This window comes from Ambystoma mexicanum, chromosome 5q (assembly GCF_040938575.1).
Source record: "Ambystoma mexicanum isolate Mex_15411 chromosome 5q, UKY_AmexF1_1, whole genome shotgun sequence".
Classification (NCBI taxonomy): Eukaryota; Metazoa; Chordata; class Amphibia; order Caudata; family Ambystomatidae; genus Ambystoma; species Ambystoma mexicanum.
Genome location: NC_090933.1, coordinates 270,524,797 through 270,544,737, shown reverse-complemented (window position 1 = coordinate 270,544,737; position 19,941 = coordinate 270,524,797).

Here is a 19,941-nt window from a genome sequence, read left to right as displayed (position 1 = left end):
TCACTGGTGCTAGTGGTGCAGTCCAGGGACAGGAGGCAGCACAGGCCACCACGGAGGTGCCTCTGTGTAATCCTGTCCCCGATCCTATGACTGCATCATCCCGCACCAGCATGGATGCCTTCGTCCAGACCCCTTTTCAGGGAGTGGATGCGCAAACAACAACTGGCCTTCGTCTCCCTGCGGACGTTGCAATCCGTGACTGGATCGAGCCTGTCCTAGCTGGGGTGGTGTTGCCCCAATGTGGTATTCAGGATGACGTGCAGAGTTCTCGTGTGGACAATGCACGGCAGCCTACTAGGACAGGTCACCGGCGCTGGGTTCCTCCGTGTGCTGGATCTTCTAGCGACCCCCCCTCAACTGAACCCCCTATGCGCCAGTTGTCCTCTGTGCCATCTTCCTGCCAAAGTATCACCTGGGCACCCTGTGGAGCTGCCCCCGAGCCAGCGGCCAGGCTGGTGGAGGACACATCCCTGCCACAGTCGGGAGTCGGAAGTCCAGCAGGGGTGGCCACCCCACCAACTGGACCCCAGCAAGAGGAGGACGTGTCGGCATCGACAGGCAGGTCACATGCACGGCAGCAGCAGGCCCAGGGTGGGAGCGATGGTGGCTCGGGGCCATCAACATCACAGGGGCAGGCATCGGCCGGAGGGCAGGAGGACCCTGGATTGGGAGTGTCTTCCGTGTGGCAGCGGTTGGGCCAGCAGATAGATGCGGAGCGGCGGCGGATGGAGGAGGCACGGCTCACTATGGTCAGGGCAGAGAACTCCATGCGCAGGGCATTGAGGCGGGCTGAGTACCTCGAGGTAACTCGCAGGGAGTGGAGGAGGCCATGGCTGCATCCTTGCAATATCTCGAGGCCAGGGAAGAGGCCCGCCTCCAGAACATCGACGTGGAGTTCGATGATGCCCTGGCCCAGAACATCAAAAAGTGAGCCGTAGGACTTGCTCGCCGCCTTTGCACATAGTTCTTTAGGGTTAGGTTTCCTTTGTTTTATCCTTTTTTTTGGAGTTCATGGACTTTGCTCCACTTTATGTATATAGTTTTGTATTCATAGGACTTTTTTGTAGGTTTCCTTTTGTTTGGGGATCATGGACCCTTTGGACTTGCATTGTATATAGTTTAGGACTTGTACATACTTTCTTTGTTTACCATTTCCACGGATCAATGTATTTTTTTTTGGATTATTTAATTCATATTGACATTGGCGATAGACCACTTTTCTTTTTTCATGTCGTGGATTTTTGTTTTTCCTTGGATTTTCATTTTTTTTGGAATTGCGTTCATTATTTCTTAATTTGCAAGTTTGATTTTCATTATATTGTTTCTTTATGTTTTTTAATACATTTATTTTAACTTCATGATTGGTGTTGTGTACTATCATTGGTTTTGTGCATGTCTCAATGAACATTGCCTCAGTCATGTGTTGTCACTGTGTGGCTCTGTTGTGCATTTATGCATGGCCATGGCGGTTCTTTTAAGGTTCTCGTGGCGTGGGTAATTTGGGAATGGGTGCAGTGGATGGTTGCGTGCTTGTACTGGGGGGCAGGAGGGATTTGGGTTGGCATTAGGGCCATGGGTCTATTTTGTTAGGACATGTTGTTTGGTGGGCCATGTGTCAGGGCCTGCTGGCAGGTGCCCGTCAATGGGGGTGGGTGGAGGGATGGGGGGACATTAGTCGGGGAGTGCTGGCAGGTGCCCGTCAATGGGGGCAGGGGGGACATGAGTCGGGGCCTGCTGGCAGGTGCCCGTCAATGGGGGTGGGTGGAGGGTGGGGGGACATGAGTCGGGGCCTGCTGACAGGTGCCCGTCAGTGTGGGGGAGGGGGGCCATGAGTCGGGCCTGCTGGCAGGTGCCCGTCAATAGGGGTGGGGTGGGGGACATGTGTCGGGGCAACCAAGTGCATGGTGCCATGTGGCCTGCCTGAGGGGCATGGACTGGGGTGATGGGCTGCCTGCTGGCCATGGACTGGGTGATGGGCTGCCTGCGGGGCATGCCCAGGGGTGATGGGCTGCCTGCGGGCCATGGACTGGGGTCATGGGCTGCCTGCAGGACATGGACTGGGGTAATGGGCTGCCTGCGAGGCATGGACTGGGGCGATGGGCTGCCTGCTGGCCATGGACTGGGTGATGGGCTGCCTGCGGGGCATTCCCAGGGATGATGGGCTGCCTGTGGGGCATGCCCAGGGGTGATGGGCTGCCTGCGGACCATGGACTGGGGTGATGGGCTGCCTGTGAGGCATGGACTGGGGCGATGGGCTGCCTTCGGCCCATGGACTGGGGTGATGGGCTGCTTGCGGGGCATGGCCAGGGGTGTGGGGTGGTCCCCTGTGATGTGGGCTGTCTGCGGGGCATACGGAGGGGGGCACACCCGGGAGGGCCCACACTGCCAAATCACGTGTGAAGCTCCCCACGCACCCCTGGAATACACATACCCCGCTTGCGATCGCGAAATCGCGTGTGAAAGTCCACACGCACCCCCGGAATACACGCACCCTGCTCGCACCAGCGAAATCGCATGTAAAACTCCCCACGCACCCCCGGAAAATACATGTACCCGCTCGCGCCAGCAAAATCGGGGTGTTGTACACCCCAACCAAATTTGATGTACATAATGGAACTCATTTCTGCGTCTCGCAGCGGTGACCTGATATGTTTGCATTTAATCATAGCCAGGTCCACGCCACAAAATAATCCAAATTTGCATGATGGTGTGCAAAAAGGCAGCGTAGACGCTTTTACGCTGCCCTTTTGCAGTCTGACATGTAAATAAAGTAAACACTGAGACAGCATTTACAATGGATTCCTATGGAGTCTGCTGGCTTTTTAAAAGCCGGCAGACTGCATAGGAATCCACAGCATTTGTGCTAGCACACATGGTGTAGGATTTGTATGGCGAAGATGAAGGGAGCGGCGTAAATGCAAGTTACGTTCCACGCCACCTCTACACCATTCAAATTAAGGAAAATGAGTTGCGACGTGGTAAATGGTGTACTATGCCACCTCTACACCATTCAAATTAAGGAAAATGAGTTGCGACGTGGTGAATGGTGTACTATGCAAGGATGTTATGCTCTTGATTTACGTTGTGCCGTGACAGAAAACGAGCTCCCATGTGTTACAGTACAGAAGGGGCCATCACTGTTTTTCGGGCATGCAGCTTTTGTGCTACCCCATCGCCCGATACGTTTGCTGTGCCTTTTCCCATTGCTGCTTCTGCTGTATTAGGAACCCTTCACACTCTGACATTATTGCTCAAACACAATGGAAGAGCCGCCCCCAAAGATGTACATGAGCAGTGGAGGCAGGTGTCATTATGTCAGATAGTAATGAGCGAATGCATCCGAGCTGCGGATCCACTGACACTATTTGTCAGAGGCAGAGCGAGGCATGAAGGCGTTTCCAACTCAGTCATTTTAATAAACGGGTGCAGGGAGCAGTATGCTTATTTTACGAGAACATTTTAGTCGATTGCTTAAACGTGCATTTCCTAAACAAATTGCAGAATCGGGGCTTGTTGACACAGACGTGCAATAATGGCTGCAAATGACAAGTCCTGCCTTGATATATTATTTAGGCGTGGAGTGGAGCTGCTATCCTGAGAATCCCTGGGGAGCTGTCGCTGTATGACAGTATATGGTAATGGGCTGGACGAGAAGAGCTTTCGGTGTAGTGCCTTGCTTTTTACTGGTTGTGGCTTTCATGCACGCCGCATTGTTCACAACAAAAGCTTACCAGTATGACTGATACATATTGCGCTGCTACTGTTAATTGCCCAGCACTTAGTTTGACGAATGCAGTTAATTATTGATCTCCGTCTTTGTCAAGGGCCATTTACCATGTGCTTGTTTTTATTTCTTTTTGTTTTAATGTATTCCTCCTCATTTGAGGAAATGTGATATGCAGCTCAGCAAAATAATATGTTTTGGTCTTAAGGACAGGATTATTTGTCATTGCAGTTTAAATGTAAAAAAGTTACAGTTCCAACTAACACTGGCAAAGCCAACCGTTTTCATAGGATTGCCATCTGCCAAGCACTGACATTAATTACACCGGTACTCACGTCATGTTACACCTTATATTGCCTGGTAGCATCATTTGGCATTAAGCGCCATAATATGCCCAGGCAATGGCAGCATAAGGCACACCATATGGCAGCTTTTGCTATTACAGGCTAGCCATTGCCATCTATTTCACCTTATCCTCAGATACGAACATCATTGGAAGACATTATTGTCATTGAAAGTCAAGTACTTACACAGTTGTATAAGGACATACTTCAGTTATTGACACTCATACATTGTTCGAATCAACGTGTCTTTTAATTCATTGTGGCACTCACTTTGTGTTTCCAGTGTTTGAAGACAGTGTTGTAAATTAATGTTCTTGTAAGGTTTTATGTTGTGCACTATGTTAGTCTAGTTGTAGTAACTAGCTTACTGGCTTTTTGTACTATTCATATTTACAAGTTGCCTGTTTGCATACAGCTGAATGAAATGTAAAATTATATGTCACAAGTGTGTTATTGTTGGTGGAGAACCACGTATTAACTTTTGATATAAAACAAAAATTAACTTTTGATACAAATACTTTTTTAGTAAAATCATTTTTTGAATGATTATAATAAATATGGAGAAATAAGAAAAGCAGGATCAGAGAGATTATTGAATTGTTAATCTCCCATTGGGAAGCCTGTTCCTCCTTAGGTGTTTACTCTCCGAAAAGGAGAGACATAAGTACAACTGGTCGCATTGTGTGCTTCTTACACAATTGTAGTCAGAATGGCTCGGGAGTGATCATGTATTTTGCAATGTGTGCTTGGTGCTGAGGAATTACTGAGCCCCATCTTATGCTTGGTTGGCTGACAATTTCTCCCTACATAACCACCAGGCAGTTAAAATCTGCAGAAAGATTAAAAGTAACGCTTCATCAAGGTATAATGGGAGACAGGGCTTTCTAAGTTATAGCAGCAAAACTCCATGGAACCTGCTACCATGGATGGGAACATCATCTTTTGTAGACACGTTAATTAGGACTTGGATTTTTCCAAAGAACACAGCACTCTTCATAACTTAATCAGAAGACTACAGGTTCATATTGTGAGTATTGTGCAGCACATCTAACAGTCCAAAAAAAACAACAATTATTTTGAGCTTAGGGAAGATTGCTTAACAAGTTTAATTTTCAATGTTTGGTTCTGTCATTTAAAGGAGCTTCAGCGTATGACACAATCACAAATAAAGTTAAGAATTTCACATGGAAAATGTACATGAGCCTTATCTCAATTTCTTTGGGGAAAAGTCCCTGATACGCTTTCTTAAAATATTTGTGACTAAAGAATGGAAATTCTCCTAAATTTAGTAAGTCTCCTAAGTTTCAATTCAGTAAGTCGTCAATAAATGTTGATGTCTAATTTCCTTTAATAATTAAAATGATTAACTAATCCAGTGAGGTAATTTCACCAAAATGTGAGGGGTAGCCGAAGTGACATCACACAACCCTTGACCTCTGATGACTTCACAGGAAGTGATGGCACACAATCTTTCATCCCCTTGACAAAACAGGAAAGTGGCATCACATAGCATTTTTCCTCAGTACACTAAGAACAACATGGTTATGATATCACTGTCATATTATTCACATTTCATACAAGAATGGATCACTACATGTAGCATTAATATCAATGCCTACAACTCGTATTACCTAATTACTGTGAATGTAAGCAGGTGTCTAACACAACAACCTACACTATTGTACATCACTTGGGCTAAACTGTAAACAGACAGAGCACCTCGAAGAGGCCCAACCCCCAAAACGCAGACATCCAGTGCCTGCCAATTGTCTGGCCACAGACTGGAAACAGCAACTGACCAACACAAGCCCAACCAGAAAATCGATGGTCTGGAGGGTTGCTCAGAGCTGTGGCAGTGGTTATGAATAATTTAAAGCCTTCCAGTGTCAAACATGAAATCCTATCGTGCCTCATTTATTGTATATATTGGCCTAAGCACAGTCGCTCTGCGAAGAAATCCGCTTCGCAAGGTTCTGACCTTAGATCAATTTAGCCGCCATTTTGGGTTCATCCGCCATTTTGATTCTCACTCCAAAGTCACCCTGTGTTCTAAAATAGTGGACAGTGTTCTTCTGCTTGTAACATGGCCGTCTTGACCTCCAAAGACGAGTTAATGCCTAAACTGCCCGTAGGCCAAATGTTAGGGTCATGTAATGAGACATTGTCCTTCGTTGACCTATAGTTCGAGGATTACCTGTGCCAACGTAACTGATCCGCGAGCATATATTAAGCACAATGTTGTGTAAATACTAAACAAGAACACTTGTTGAACTGCATTGTATTAAAATATGTACTAAGGTTTATGTTAGGTCTGAGAGTATACTGTTGCTTGTGTGATTTGTTGAACATGTAAACTGAAGGTGATCCATATGCATATAGCCGGGCGAGTCAGAGGTGAACTCGGCACGAACCCTAGATTGGGAATTATTAACGTACAGAGGGGCTGAACCTCATGTTACAAAACTGTATAAAAGAGCAAATATTCTGGTGTACAGTCCCATTCACTTCACACACCGAACAGGGCTGGTATTCGCTGTGTTGTACTGAGGGCCTGATAGCTATCTGTTGCTTTGTCCTTTGAAAACTGTTCAGTTATTTTGAATAAAGATCTGTGTATCTTTATAGCCCGCGTTTGGTGTATTTCCTTTTGAGGGTACTCAGCCTCGATATCTCCTTTTGCTTTTACACCAGCCATTACCTTTCCGTTTTGCTTATTTGGTAAGTAACCCTGAGTTGTTTTTGTTAGACGGGAGTACAGATGGATGAATTGTAAGCCACAGTAATTGCAGGGTTTTTTATTTTAAAATGTAAACAGCAGGAGCTCCACAACATCACCCCTAGAAAAGCCTGCTGGGCCTACAGACCTAGGCTACTCCTCACCGATGACGCCCAATGAGGCTGGAACATGTCTGGGGATGCTTGTGGTCTTGTGAGGAAGGAATGTGACCTAGCAGTTCGGGCTGGACTGGCCTTTTTGGGGTGGGACCAAGCCTGATTTGCATATGGTTTTTCCCCTCTAGTGCCTTGGCAGACTGAAAAATGATGGTGTGGAGGATTGAATAGTGTTTTGCCAGTGGTGCAGGGATGTCATTTCACCAAATTGCAGGGGCAGTGGAAGTGACATCACACGACACTTGAACTCTGAAGACATCACAGGAAGTGAGGCATTTGACCCCACCCCAAGTGACTGCACGTGAAGTGATCGAACACAACCTGTCATCCCTTGACAAAACAAGAAAGTTGCATCACATAGCATTTTTCCTCAGTACACTGTGAAAAATATGTTTATGATATAACTGTAATATGATTTACATTTCAACCAAGAATAAATCACCATATGTAGTGTTAATATCAATGTGTATAGGCTCATATTTCCAAATTACCGTGAATGTAAACAGGCATCCCACACAACAACCTGCACTAGTGTACATCACTCGGGCTAAATTGTAAACAGAAAGAGTACCTCAAAGAGGCCCAAACACCAAAGCACAGACATCCAGTGCGTGCCAAGTGTCTGACCACAGACTGGAAACAGAAACTGACCAACACAAGCCCAACCAGAACATTGATGGTCTGGAAGGCTGCCCAGAGAAGTGCCAGTAGTTATGAGTGATTTAAAACCTTCTAGTCATAACCTTTCTGTTTTGCATATTTGGTAAGTATCCCACCGTTTTTTTTTGTTCAATTTGAGATGGGAAGAATATGTTGCAGGTTACAGTAATTGCATTTTTTTTTTTTAATTTTGAAATGTAAACAGCAGCAGCAGTTTCATGACATCTTCCCTAGAAAAGGACAATTTTATTATTTTATTTGGTCCTTTTTATCTTGCTTACTTCTAGCCTCATCCAGCTTCTAAGCACTGTAACAGGAACTGAACCCATGTTGCACTGATTCCTTTTGTTCCCAAAGCAAGTGCGTTGCCCCTGAGCTATCCTTACAAATATCTATTGTTTTGCTTGAGGTAGCAACAGATGGTTTACTTCAAAGGGGGTGGACAACTTCATGTAATTTTATCATCCCACCTTGCGTCTATCTACAGTGTGCCTGTGATGCAGGTCTGGCAAATCTGAGTCAGGTCACCCAATGCCCAGGCCGGATCAGTGGCAGAAGCCACTGGGGTACACACCTCTCATCACAGCCCCAGTGGCTCACTGGATGTGCAAAGTAGAAGAGAAAGACTGATGAGATTTGCGTTCGTGCTGTGCTGTCACTGAGTACCGCAGGCCGCTCTTATCCATTCCCGGCTAGCTAGCCAGCTAGACCTAGCCCCATGCTCTTCCTGTTGCTACTGTACTGGATTTGAGCTGCACAGTAAGCCCCACCTCTGAACTGAACCAGTCAGGCCTGCTTCCCTAATGGAATGCCAACATGGTTTCTCCTGCGGCCCTGTTATTTCTCCAGCTAACGAGCTCTAGATTCCAGGTGAATAAAGTTGTGGCACATTTAGCTGCATTTTCAACTGCCTTTTTCAGGTGCAACACAGATATCTGTTCTTGGCGCTGCCTCTTTGTCTAGTGGACATGGGGTCTCAAGGACAGGTGTAGGGGTAGCAGAGGGGGAGCCAGGGATAGCAGTTGCTACCTTGGACAACCCCAACTGATGTCCCTGAACTAATCTTAGATTATTAATGTAATGGTATAACTGCACAGTGATAACAGATTTGTGCATGCTTTTAGCAATTTCAAACATCCAAAATTTATTAAAAAATCATAATTCTGTCAAAAAGTATATAGGTGTTAATATTACAGACAAACCATAACGTCCAAATGTTACCAGTACAGCAGGATTATCATTTAACCTTCATATGTTTCAAGTTCTACCTGCACTCTTATAAAAGTATAAAATAAATTCATAATTCATGTGAAGGGAGACTAAACTGCTTGTAGACATTTTACGTTGCTTCTGTCCAAAAAAGTCTTGCATCAGTAGATCATTTATACACTCTGAAATCCTGCAACAAAAAACAATGAAACATGGTTTTAATGTTGTATAATTGAAGGCAAAATGGTTTACTTTACCATACATTTTTAGAAAAGATTAACTGATCATTTGACTCTTGATATACATAAGCCCTGCCTTGTCCAAGGTATGGAGATGCATGTATGTACAATCTTACCCCATGGTCCTAGAGCATCTTCAGATCTTCCTCATCTTGGAAAAACATCCCTACCACCTTTAGGAAAAATGGCTTGATAAATAGATCCCTTTTAACACAGTGCTGAACTAAAACAGCAATGAGACCAACAAACGTATATGAAATCCCTAAAGAAATAGATGTTTGTTTGTTTGTTTTATTACTTGTATTGCGCAAAAGACCTGGGAGTATCAGGGCACCTTGCATAAGAGAACTTGCTTGGTTACAGACAGTACATTTGCATAGGTACATTTACATAATACATGGTATACAATCCAGAATAAGATCATGTTGCATAGTCGAGATGCAGATAAAATACTATATACAATTATGGTAACACATTGTTATGTACAAGGGTAAAGCAAGAGGTAGAATGGAGTCATATGCCAGATTGCTTATCCAAATCTTTGAACCAGCTTATGAGGGTCTGCCGGAGTTGTGGGTAAGATTGATCTTCTCGCAGGGGAGGGGTATGTAGTTCTACAGTTGGGCTGCCTTAACCGGGAAACTGCATCCCTCAACTCTGAAGAGATTAAATCTTGGCACCAAGAGGCAATTGGTGCTCGATGATTTGGAAGGTTTTATAGAGGTTTTTCCAGTGATTCTCTCAGTATGGTAGCAGGGAGCTTCATTGTTTAGACATTTGTATGTGAGAGAAGCCACTTTCAACTGGATTTTATCCTGCATGGATAGCCAGTTGTTTGATCTTCCTATTTCAGAGATATGAACTCTCCTGGAGATTCCAAGTGCAGCTCTAAGAGAATTGTTCTGGAGGAGCTGGATGTTCTTGATAGTTTCCTTGTTGGCCCCAAAGTAAAGAGAGTTAAAGTAATCCAGATTCGACTGAACAAGAGCTCTTGCCAAGGAAATGCAACTGTTGTTGGACAGGAAGGGTTTACCTGCTCTGACTAATTTACAAGTGTATGCTGTGGCGGATGCCATTGCATTAACCTGTTTCTTGAAGGAAAGGGTCGAGTCCAGGTAGAAACCCAGGGTTTTGACCTTGCTAGCGACCGTAATGGGGTTGCTGTCAATGTTAAACGTATAGTATTTGGGTCCAAGTTTTTTTAGGGTTGAGGAAGTGCCCAAGATAATGATCTCAGTCTTGTCATCATTCAGGCATGGTCCATGGGTGGCCATCCATGCCTGGATGATAAGATATTCACCAAGGACAAATCCTTGTCGTAATCACCAGTAAGTGATAGGAGAATCTGAGTATCATCTGCATAGTTGGTGTAGGTGATACCAAGAAGGTCCAGATCATCAAACAGAGGCTTCATGAAGATGTTGTATAAGGTAGGAGAGACGCAAGAACCCTGAGGCACTGCGCAAGAGATGGAGATGGGGTCTGCGGCCGCAGTGGGGGAGAAGACTCTCATAGTCCTGTTGTTAAGAAAGGATTCAATCCATACAATGGCTTCTTTAGAAAAGTGAGCTGCCGAGTCCAGATGCCTACAAAGGACCCCATGATCAATAAGGTCGAAAGCAGCCGATAATTCCAAAAGCAGGAGGAGGGCTGACTTCCCTTTATCTCTGAGCTCGTCAATTTGGGCTTTTAGATCTATTAAGGCTGTTTCAGTCCCATGCTGGGGCCAAAAGCCTGAATGGCGCGCACCCAGCAAGTGGTTGGATTCCAGGTGTCTCTGTATTTGTAAATAGGCCATTTTGTCTATAATTTTTAGAAGGAAGGGCACTGTTCTGTTATGATTGGTCGTTAGTTAGTGGGGATGGTGGGGTCTAATGTCTGTTTTTTAAGTAATGGGAGCACCTAAGATTCTTTCAGGTTGCTTGGTATGGTGCCAGAAGAGAATGAGGCATTGATAAGTTTCGTGATAAAGGGGGCCAGATCTCTTGCAGCATCCTTTATCAGTTTGGGCAGGGCATTGACCTCCCTGACAATTAGAAGGTTTGAGTGATAGAATAATTCTTTCGTTCTCGATGATGGAGACTTTGGAGAATTTAAAGGGGGGTGACGCTTTTTTTTTGGGCAATTTTAGCTTGTAAGGTCGAACCTTTGTCAAATAATTCTTGCTGTATGTTAGAGCGCCAAAGTTTGTCTTTAACACAAATATCAGGTACTGGGATGGGGACTTCTCATTCCTTCACAACAACAAAAAGTTCCTTTATGCTTGAGTTGGCTTGTGCAATTCTGGAATTGTAAGTTTCGCGTTTAGCTGCGATTATTTCACTTTTGTATAAGGCAGATATCGTATGGAGGTTGGCTTTATTTTCCTCGGAAGGTAGTAATCTCCATGCTATCTCACATTGTCTTCTTTTAGCTCATAATGTTTTCAGGTGTGGTGTGTACCAAGCGTTAAGGTGGGCTTTAGGTTTGCTTAGTCACATTTTAAGATGCTTATGGAAAATTAAGTTCTACTGACCCCAATCATCCTCAAAAAGCAAGTTTTACCCAAACTAGCAGTTCAGGCATCCAGGAAAATTACAATGACAGCTCAAATGGAGTACTCATATATAAACATTCTGCCATAAAGCTTCCAATAACCTTCTGAACAATTCGAGCATTAATGAATCGTTGTTTTGTCCTCCTTCTGTCCTCCCTTCCTTGTCTTGTCGCGCCTATAAACACTTGTGTACAGGCGCATTATACATGACATATGATATCATATCATAACTTTTGTTTGCTGTGAAGTTTCCGGAAATGTTCCTATTTTTTGGAAATGGGTTTTACTTGAATTGTTCCACCCTCTTGTGATAAACATTAATGAAAGACATATATTTAAAATACATTGCAAGTAGTAAAACAAGTCAATCGTGTTACTATCAATTGACTTTCCTTAGTTAAAAAACCAGTAAGCTTGTGTATTTGGCTAATATTATAAACTTATTTTCATAGAATTTCGTGTTACAAACAGTTAGAGTACACAACATATTAGATTCACATGTGAATGCCCAAAACATGTACATGTTTGTAAAAACGACGTCTTTGTACCCATAACTACGTTTGGCAGTTTCTCCCACATCGTTTCATCTGCTCCAACAAGCGAAACCCAGTACACCTCCCACACACCTTCCATACAGTAACGTGCAATCAAACCTATGATCCAGGGTTCTTGTGGGGATCAAGAACTCCACCATGCACAGAGTTTGTGAAAGCCCACGTGTATTTCGCAGTGTTACGTTCTATGCATTAGCTCCCTTGAAACTTCAGGGGGGCATTAGATTAGAAGGGGCCTGTAAAAGGTTGCATACTTTGTGACAAGCGCTGTGGTGATCTGCCCCTGAGTCACACCCAGTGATCCTCTCCACAATAGATATTTCGACTTTGACACAGTTCTTAAAGTCACCCAACCAACACCCTGATAGAGGACCTCCAGGTGCTTTCCACACCAATGCAACCCTAGGTTTAGCCAGGTTCAATCCCAAGGAGACAACCTGGGCCAGCACCTAGCTCTGCCTCCTCTTACCACAACAAAGCAGGCCCAGTAAGCAAGACCTCACCGATAGCGGGACGTCCAGCCCAGTGAGCCCAAGTAATTTGTCTACCACCTTGTCCCAGAAAATTTGGACCATCGTGCACTTTCACCACATTCATATTAAAGAACTGGCTGCCCTCCGGCACTGCCAGCAGGTCACACTCATCTCCCCCACCATTTTGGCGACTACCAGTGGGGTGACATGGGCCTGCATGACGCACTTATACTGTATCCATTTTAGCCGTGTGTTTCTGGACACGCCTTTTTGCATTCTGTCGCACTCAACCCCATTCTCCATCTCCCAGTGGTTACCCCAAGTCATCGGCCCACTTATGTTGCGCCTTAGCATTTCCATTCACCCTAGCAGCCATTCGGTCAGTGTACAGTTCTGTTATGCGCTTAATCTTCTCTGACAACTGGCAATGCGCTTTGTTAATGGTGTGCATCCCAGGGCCGGGAACCCCTGCCAAAGACCCCTAATACCTGCCATCACCGTAGCAAATTCCTGGAAGTGGAGATGAATATGTGCTTGCTCTCTTTGGAACTCCTGATATGTGATTGCCCTGTTTTCCATGTACAGGTCATCAACCGTTCTGTTTGTCATTGCACAATGCAAACATGCGCTCCTAACCCCTTTTCAATTATAACCCAATCTACCACATCCTCCAGCATGAAGGGTATCTTCTGTCCCGGTAACCTGGTTGCCTGTCATCACACTCAGACCACCATGACCACTGCTGAAGGGAGGGACCCAAGGTCCTCTCCCTGCACCTCCAGCACATCAGTTAGTTTCAACGTTTTACACATATCTGCTATCATAGAAGTGTGACCATCAGGCTGCAGTAGCATGAACCAACCAACCAAATGCTACAGCGCAGCCGCCCAGTAATACATTTTAAATCTAGTGGCCTAATGCCACCCTTCCCCGCCGGGAGCTGTAATGTTGCAAGTGTGATTTTCGGTGTGCCTCCCTTCCATAACAGCTTACCTAATATCATATGTAGTTTATGAAAGCAGTCCCCTGGTACCGGCATTGGCATGACCTGTAGGAGATGCAAATATCTTGGCAGAGCAATCATCTTAGCCAGGGCCACTCGCCCCATTACTGACAATGGGAATCAGATCCAAAAGTCATCTGAAACTTTATCAAACACCATCATCCCATGATCCACATTCTGTTTGATAGACCCATTCCCAATTTGCACTCACATTGATCCCAAGGTACTTGAAACCACTCGCGCCGACTTTGAACCCAAAGCCAGAAAACCAAAGGACCTACCGCCTCCGGTATTGTGTAAACAAACGATTTAGCATGATTAATAACCAAACTAGATAAGGTTCCAAACTCATACACTGATACGAGAAGCGAACACAAATGTTGAACTGGGTCCCGGATTTGCAGTAGACTGTCGTATGCATATAAAGAAATGCAGAGGGTCCTCCCAACGACCAGCTGCTTCATGCCTCCTTAGAAATAATTTCACCAGGGCTTCAATGACCAAAGCAAACATATTGGGGGACAGGGGACAGCCCTGGCACGTTCCCGTGCCTGCCATCCAAGACGAAGAGACATCCTTATTGAGACACACTCTAGACATGGACCCCTCAAACAGGGGTCACACCCAGTTTATGAACCTTGTTCCTAGCCCTGCTTTCTGCAGCACCATGCATTAGAAATTCTAATTGACTTTTGCATCTCCATGTCGTAGCCGCCCTGCAACACCTGTGTATAGGTGCGTTATAAATGTGATATTGTATCATATCATATCATATCATATCATAACATGGGGTTAGGCTCCATGAATGTGCCCACATGATTGACTTTGCATCTCTGTGTCGTAGCCGTCTTGCAACATGGGGTAGGCTCCATGAATGTGCCCACATGATTGTCGTTTGCATCTCTGTGTCGTAGCCACCCTGCAACACTGGGTTAGGCTTCATGAATGTGCCCACATGATTGACTTTGCATCTCTGTGTCATAGCCGCCCAGCAATATGGGGTTAGGCTTCATGGATATGCGCACTTTGAACTCTTTTTGCACTTTATTAGTGATGTAATTACCTCTTTATGTTTCTCTTTGATGTAATCACTTCCTAAGCTTCCTTTCTGAAACCAGAAGCACTGTAACCAATCTCTTAAGCTTAAGCGCCTAGATACCTCTGGGTTTTGTGTGCTATATAAATAAATACATACATTTAAAAAAAATCCACAGAGTCATAGGCATTATAAAAATTTAGACTAACCACCTCCATGTCCTCCTGTACATATATAGAATAAAAAAAGAGCTTCTGTAAATTATGTCCAGGTCATCTACCAGGTAAAAAACCTGTCTGATTGGCGTGTAATATGTCCCCTTATCACCAGTTGCGGGTGGCCTGCAAGTATCCTGCATAGGATTTTAAGATATACAATGATCATGAACAGAGGACTGTATGAGCCACAGTCAGAAGGGTCCCTGTCGGCCTTGGGAAGAATCACCACCAGAGCTTTCAGCATGGAGCTAGAAAGCCCACCCTAAGCCAGTGCTTCCATGAACACCTCCAGCAGCTTGGAAGCCAGCAGTATCTTACAGATCCCGTAGCATTCCACAGTCAGGCCATCCACCCCTGGGGTATTACTCAAACCGAGGTTATCAATAGCCCATTCTACATCCTGTAACATAATTGGGGCTCCCAGGGATTCATTCTGTTCCTCCGAAGGCTATGCAAGCCTGCCTCTTCCAGCCATGTTGCTGCAGTGACACCATCAAAGGAATCAAGTGGGGCATACAGTTTCCGACAGAATTCCAAAAACAAATCACAAATGCCTTGTGGATCCATAATCAACCTGCCATCTGGGTCCCGCGCCCCCTCGCAGGAGCACTTTCCATTCTTCAAGTTCACTAACTTGGCCCGCAGTCTGCCCGCACTATTCATGCTGTAACGTCACATAACCAGCCTAGTTAAAGGATGTAAGAGCATGTCACACCTCTTCTAGGTCTTTTCCAACATCCGTCTTTGCTGTGTGCATGTCCTTCCTTCTGCCCTCTCTCCAGTCGGGACCCGTAATTCCCTCCTCCAGCCTAGTAACTGTGCCCAGCAGTGCCCTCCAAAGCCCCAAATGTGAAACCCCCTTACATAGACTTTCAGTGCCTGCCTTTCCGTGTGTCTATGTACCATTGTCCCCAATTGGTGTTAAGGAAGTGGAAATTTCCTCACTCAATGGGAATTGAAAGTCAGCATTTTATTATTTATTTAGTCACCAGCTAGGAATCGGGGGTCGATGTGAACTGTTCAGCAGCTCCAATACCAACACAGCATGATCAAATAACGTTGGGTCTAAGAAGCCTGCCCTTCCCACCAAGTCAAATCCTCTTCATTTGTGAAGGCACAGTTGATCCGTGAGTAGGAGTCATGCATCGCGGAATAGTAATACAAGCACTGCTCATCCCCATGTTGCAGTCTCCAGACATCACATAGCTGCAGTTTGGATATCACCCTGAGTAAAATCTTAGACACCCTGTTTGCGGCCTCGTAACCTTACTTCAGACATCAATTGCCACCGTCCAGTATGCAGTTAAATTCCCCCATCCACAGCACCCAGTCTTCCCTTTGTTGAATAATGACATTGCTCATTGGATCAAATAATTCGGCTTGATTCGGCTTGATTCACATTTGGTACATACACCCCCATGATGAATTCAGCTTTCCACAATAGGATCCCTTGTCTCAGCACATATCACCACTCTGGATCAACCATGGTGTGGTGTATGGAGAAAGGCAACCCCCTCCCTCACCCAGATAAGCATGCCAAGTACATATGAGGAAAACAAAGAGCCTACCCACTGCCCTTTCCAGCTGGTCCTCACTTTGCTCAGTTCGGCCACAAACAGGTGTGTTTCTTGTAAAACCACTAAATCGACTTTGTGCCTCACAAAACATGAGTGTATCCTATGTCATTTGATCGCCTTGTGAATCACTTGTATATTCCAAATAATTATGGTCATTGTGACCATAGCAAAGCATTACTCACAATAGGAAACATCCCCCCATTATCCAAGCCCAGGGGCCAGACCACCAGCATCTGATCCCTACCACATCTGCCATAAACAAAATAAAAACTCCCCCCAACTCCCAGATGCACATCCACGAAACCCCACCACCGAGCAGCAGGCTCAACATAACACATCTACAAAGTTTTCCTCCAAGTGCCGAGCTGTCCCCTCAGAATGGCCAAGCTGAGTCCGCAGAGAAGCACATCAGGGGTACAGTGGCGCCCCCAGACATTTTTCATAGGGGTGGCCACACGTGAAGTCTTGGGGTGGCACACCAAAACAAACACACATAAATGAATGGGCCGGTGGGGGGGCCCGTGCTTTTATAAGGGTGGCCGTGGCCCCCCTTGGCCACCCCTTGGAGGCGCCCCTGCAGGGGTAGGATCTGACTTGACCCAAAGCGAACTGCAAACAGCGCAAACCACACCAAGAAACCTACTTAAGCACTCAGCCCCACCCCAAACTCTTATCAGTGCCATCACACTCATATGTAAGCCACCTTACACTTACCATCACCCATCCTGAACTTCGTACCTGCATGGACGCTAATTCAGACAACCCATGTTTTTTAAGTGGAGGTCTTGCAACTTCATCTTCACCCAATCATAACGTTTTCTGTTGTTGCACCTCCTGTGTACAATTCTGGGAGATTAGAATCCTAGAATTACCAATCTCGTATGCCCCTCGCTGTCGGGCATCCCGTGCACCACAAAATGGTCCCGGTAATTGGAAATTTGGCAATGATAGCATAGGGGAGCCCCTACTTGTCTCAGGAGGATATTTTAGGAGCAACACACTCGCCTTGGAAAAAAGAAGACACAGTGCAGCATGGGTTTGATCCCCGGGTCCGTGCTAAGAAACCTCTGGGTATTAAGCGCATTATAAATAACAAATTACAATTACCAGAGGCCTTCTCCCAGGATTTCTATGAGCCCTCTTGATAGTGAAATATTTGGATGGGCCCTTAATCCAGAACATGTCAAGCATAAGCTTTTCTAGCAAAAGTTCCACACTTTATTCCGCCTCCCCCTTCAGAATTCCAAGAAAGCCTACATTGCACCTTCTCAAGCAGCCTTCCACATCTTCAGCTCTGTCCTCCAGAACCAACGTTGCAGCAATCAGGGCACTCATTATTGCTCGTAGACCAGCTGCTGGATCTTCCAAGTCACTTACGAATTGGTCAACCCAAGTCACCTTCTCATTAGCTTTTTAAAAATCTGCTCGGTCCAGGGACATCTCCACTCCCACGGTCTGCGCTTTGTGCATCAAGGAGGTGTGTGCGTTGTGAACGCAACATGAAGAAGAACACAGAAAATTGATTCCAAATTCAAAAACAATCAATTTGATTAACATAAAAGACAGAAATTAAAAAGGCCTAACTTACCTTATGCTAAGGTGGGATTTCCCTACCTAAATAAAACTACGGAAAGTCGGAGTCAAGGAATCTGTTCATGTCCAAACCTTATACTCGCCCTCACAACTATAACTATATAATGTGTAGAGATGTCAGCAACCAAAAAGAAAACAGTGTCCAACATAAAGTTCTGGGCTTCTACCAACTCACAGATTTCTTTCAGCTTCCTTCCCCAAGTATAAGATAGTTCTGCACAGAAAAAGTCTCAGAATGCCATTTCTTGGAGTTAGGTACAATAGTCTTTTTCAGGTATCGGGGGTTCCTTCCACAAGTCAGGACTCAGGGTTCCCTTCCCCAAGTAGTTCCAATTCACACAGTTTAAATAACCTTGAAATTAAATGTTTCAGGTCAGGACTCGGGGTTTCCTTTCCCAAGTTCCAAAATATGCAGTTCAAACAACTTTGAAATGAAAGGCTTATTTTCCAGACTCAGGGTGCCCTTCCCCCAAGTTAAAAAATATATAGTACAAACAACCTTCAAATGAAAGGCTTCTGTTCAGGACTCAGGTTCATTTCCCCAAGATCCTGAATGTACAGTTCAAAGAACCTTGAAGTTAAATGTTCCTGGTCATTTCTCATGGTTCCCTTCCCCAAGTTTTAAATGATACAGTTGACAAGAAAAGAAACACAACATTTCCTTTTCGCCACAATTCAGTCTTTGTTTTTTTTCAAATGATTTTCTCTTCTTTTCTTTCTTTTCTTTCTTCTTCCTTTCTTTTTTTCTTTATTTGCTCTTTATTGATTTATCTGTTTTGAGTCCGTTGCTTTTAGACGTTGCACCTGACTAGTCGGCCAAGCTCACTGTACATTGCTCCGTCTCTTGTTTAACGCATTCGTCCAAGGCCGCTTTTAGTATTTTTGCCGTTGCTAGGGACCATGAAGATTTCGAGCCACTCATTAGACGTGACCACCACACTTCTTCTTCAAACAAAGAGAATGGTTCAAGTAGAGGGCCGAGGAACGCTATTCTCCATTTGATAGTCTTAGAGCAGTTTAGCCGAAGGTGTTTCACTGACTCCTTTTCTGGTGAAACTTTGCACAGGCGACAATGCTTTGTCGTAGAAAGCCCCCTGATGGCCGAACTTCGTTAGTTGGCAATAAGTTCAGCCTTGCCCTTAGGAAAGTTGAGCGAAGAGCTCTGTCCGGAAATCTTTTGATGATTTCAGTCGTGGCGTGCAATTTGTTTGCTTGAGGAGGGAGATGCACCAGTAATTTGTTTTTTTCTGCACTTGTTGGGTTTTCAATCCAGTCTTCTTGGTCCATTTTCTTTTTGACTTTGGTTGGATTTTTAGTCAGTATCTCTTCTCTGCATGCAATGTTAGCCAGGCTTGTTCTTTGTTTGGTCACCCATGCAGTCAACATCTTGCAGCTATCGTTATTTATTTCCAGTTTTATCAGGTTGTATAACGGTGGAGATTCAGGCATGAGCACCTTCCTGAAAAGGGCCATTTCTCCTGTCTCTTTTACTGCTTTCAGGGAGCGTAGGCCCAATTCTCTTCTGATGGCTGCGATCGATGTTGAATTTGGAAATTGGAGAAATTTCCGCCAGAAGTACCCCTCTACTTTTTGCCAGATTGTTGATGGGATCGCGGGCAAAGCTTCTCCTCCGTAGACCAGGCACGGCACCACTTTCCCTTTACAGAATTTTAGCACCGGTAGCAGTGAGAACCGACCATATCTCCTGTCCATGATCCGAGCCTGAGTTGTTAGCTTCCGTGTTTTTTCCCACAGATGCTTTTGCATTGAAACTTCTGTTTTGGAACTGTCAATCATCACTCCCAGGTATTTCAAGTTTTTGATTACCTCCAGGGAAGCTTTTTCAATGTGCCAGCTCGATTTTTTTGACTTCTTTCCGAGTG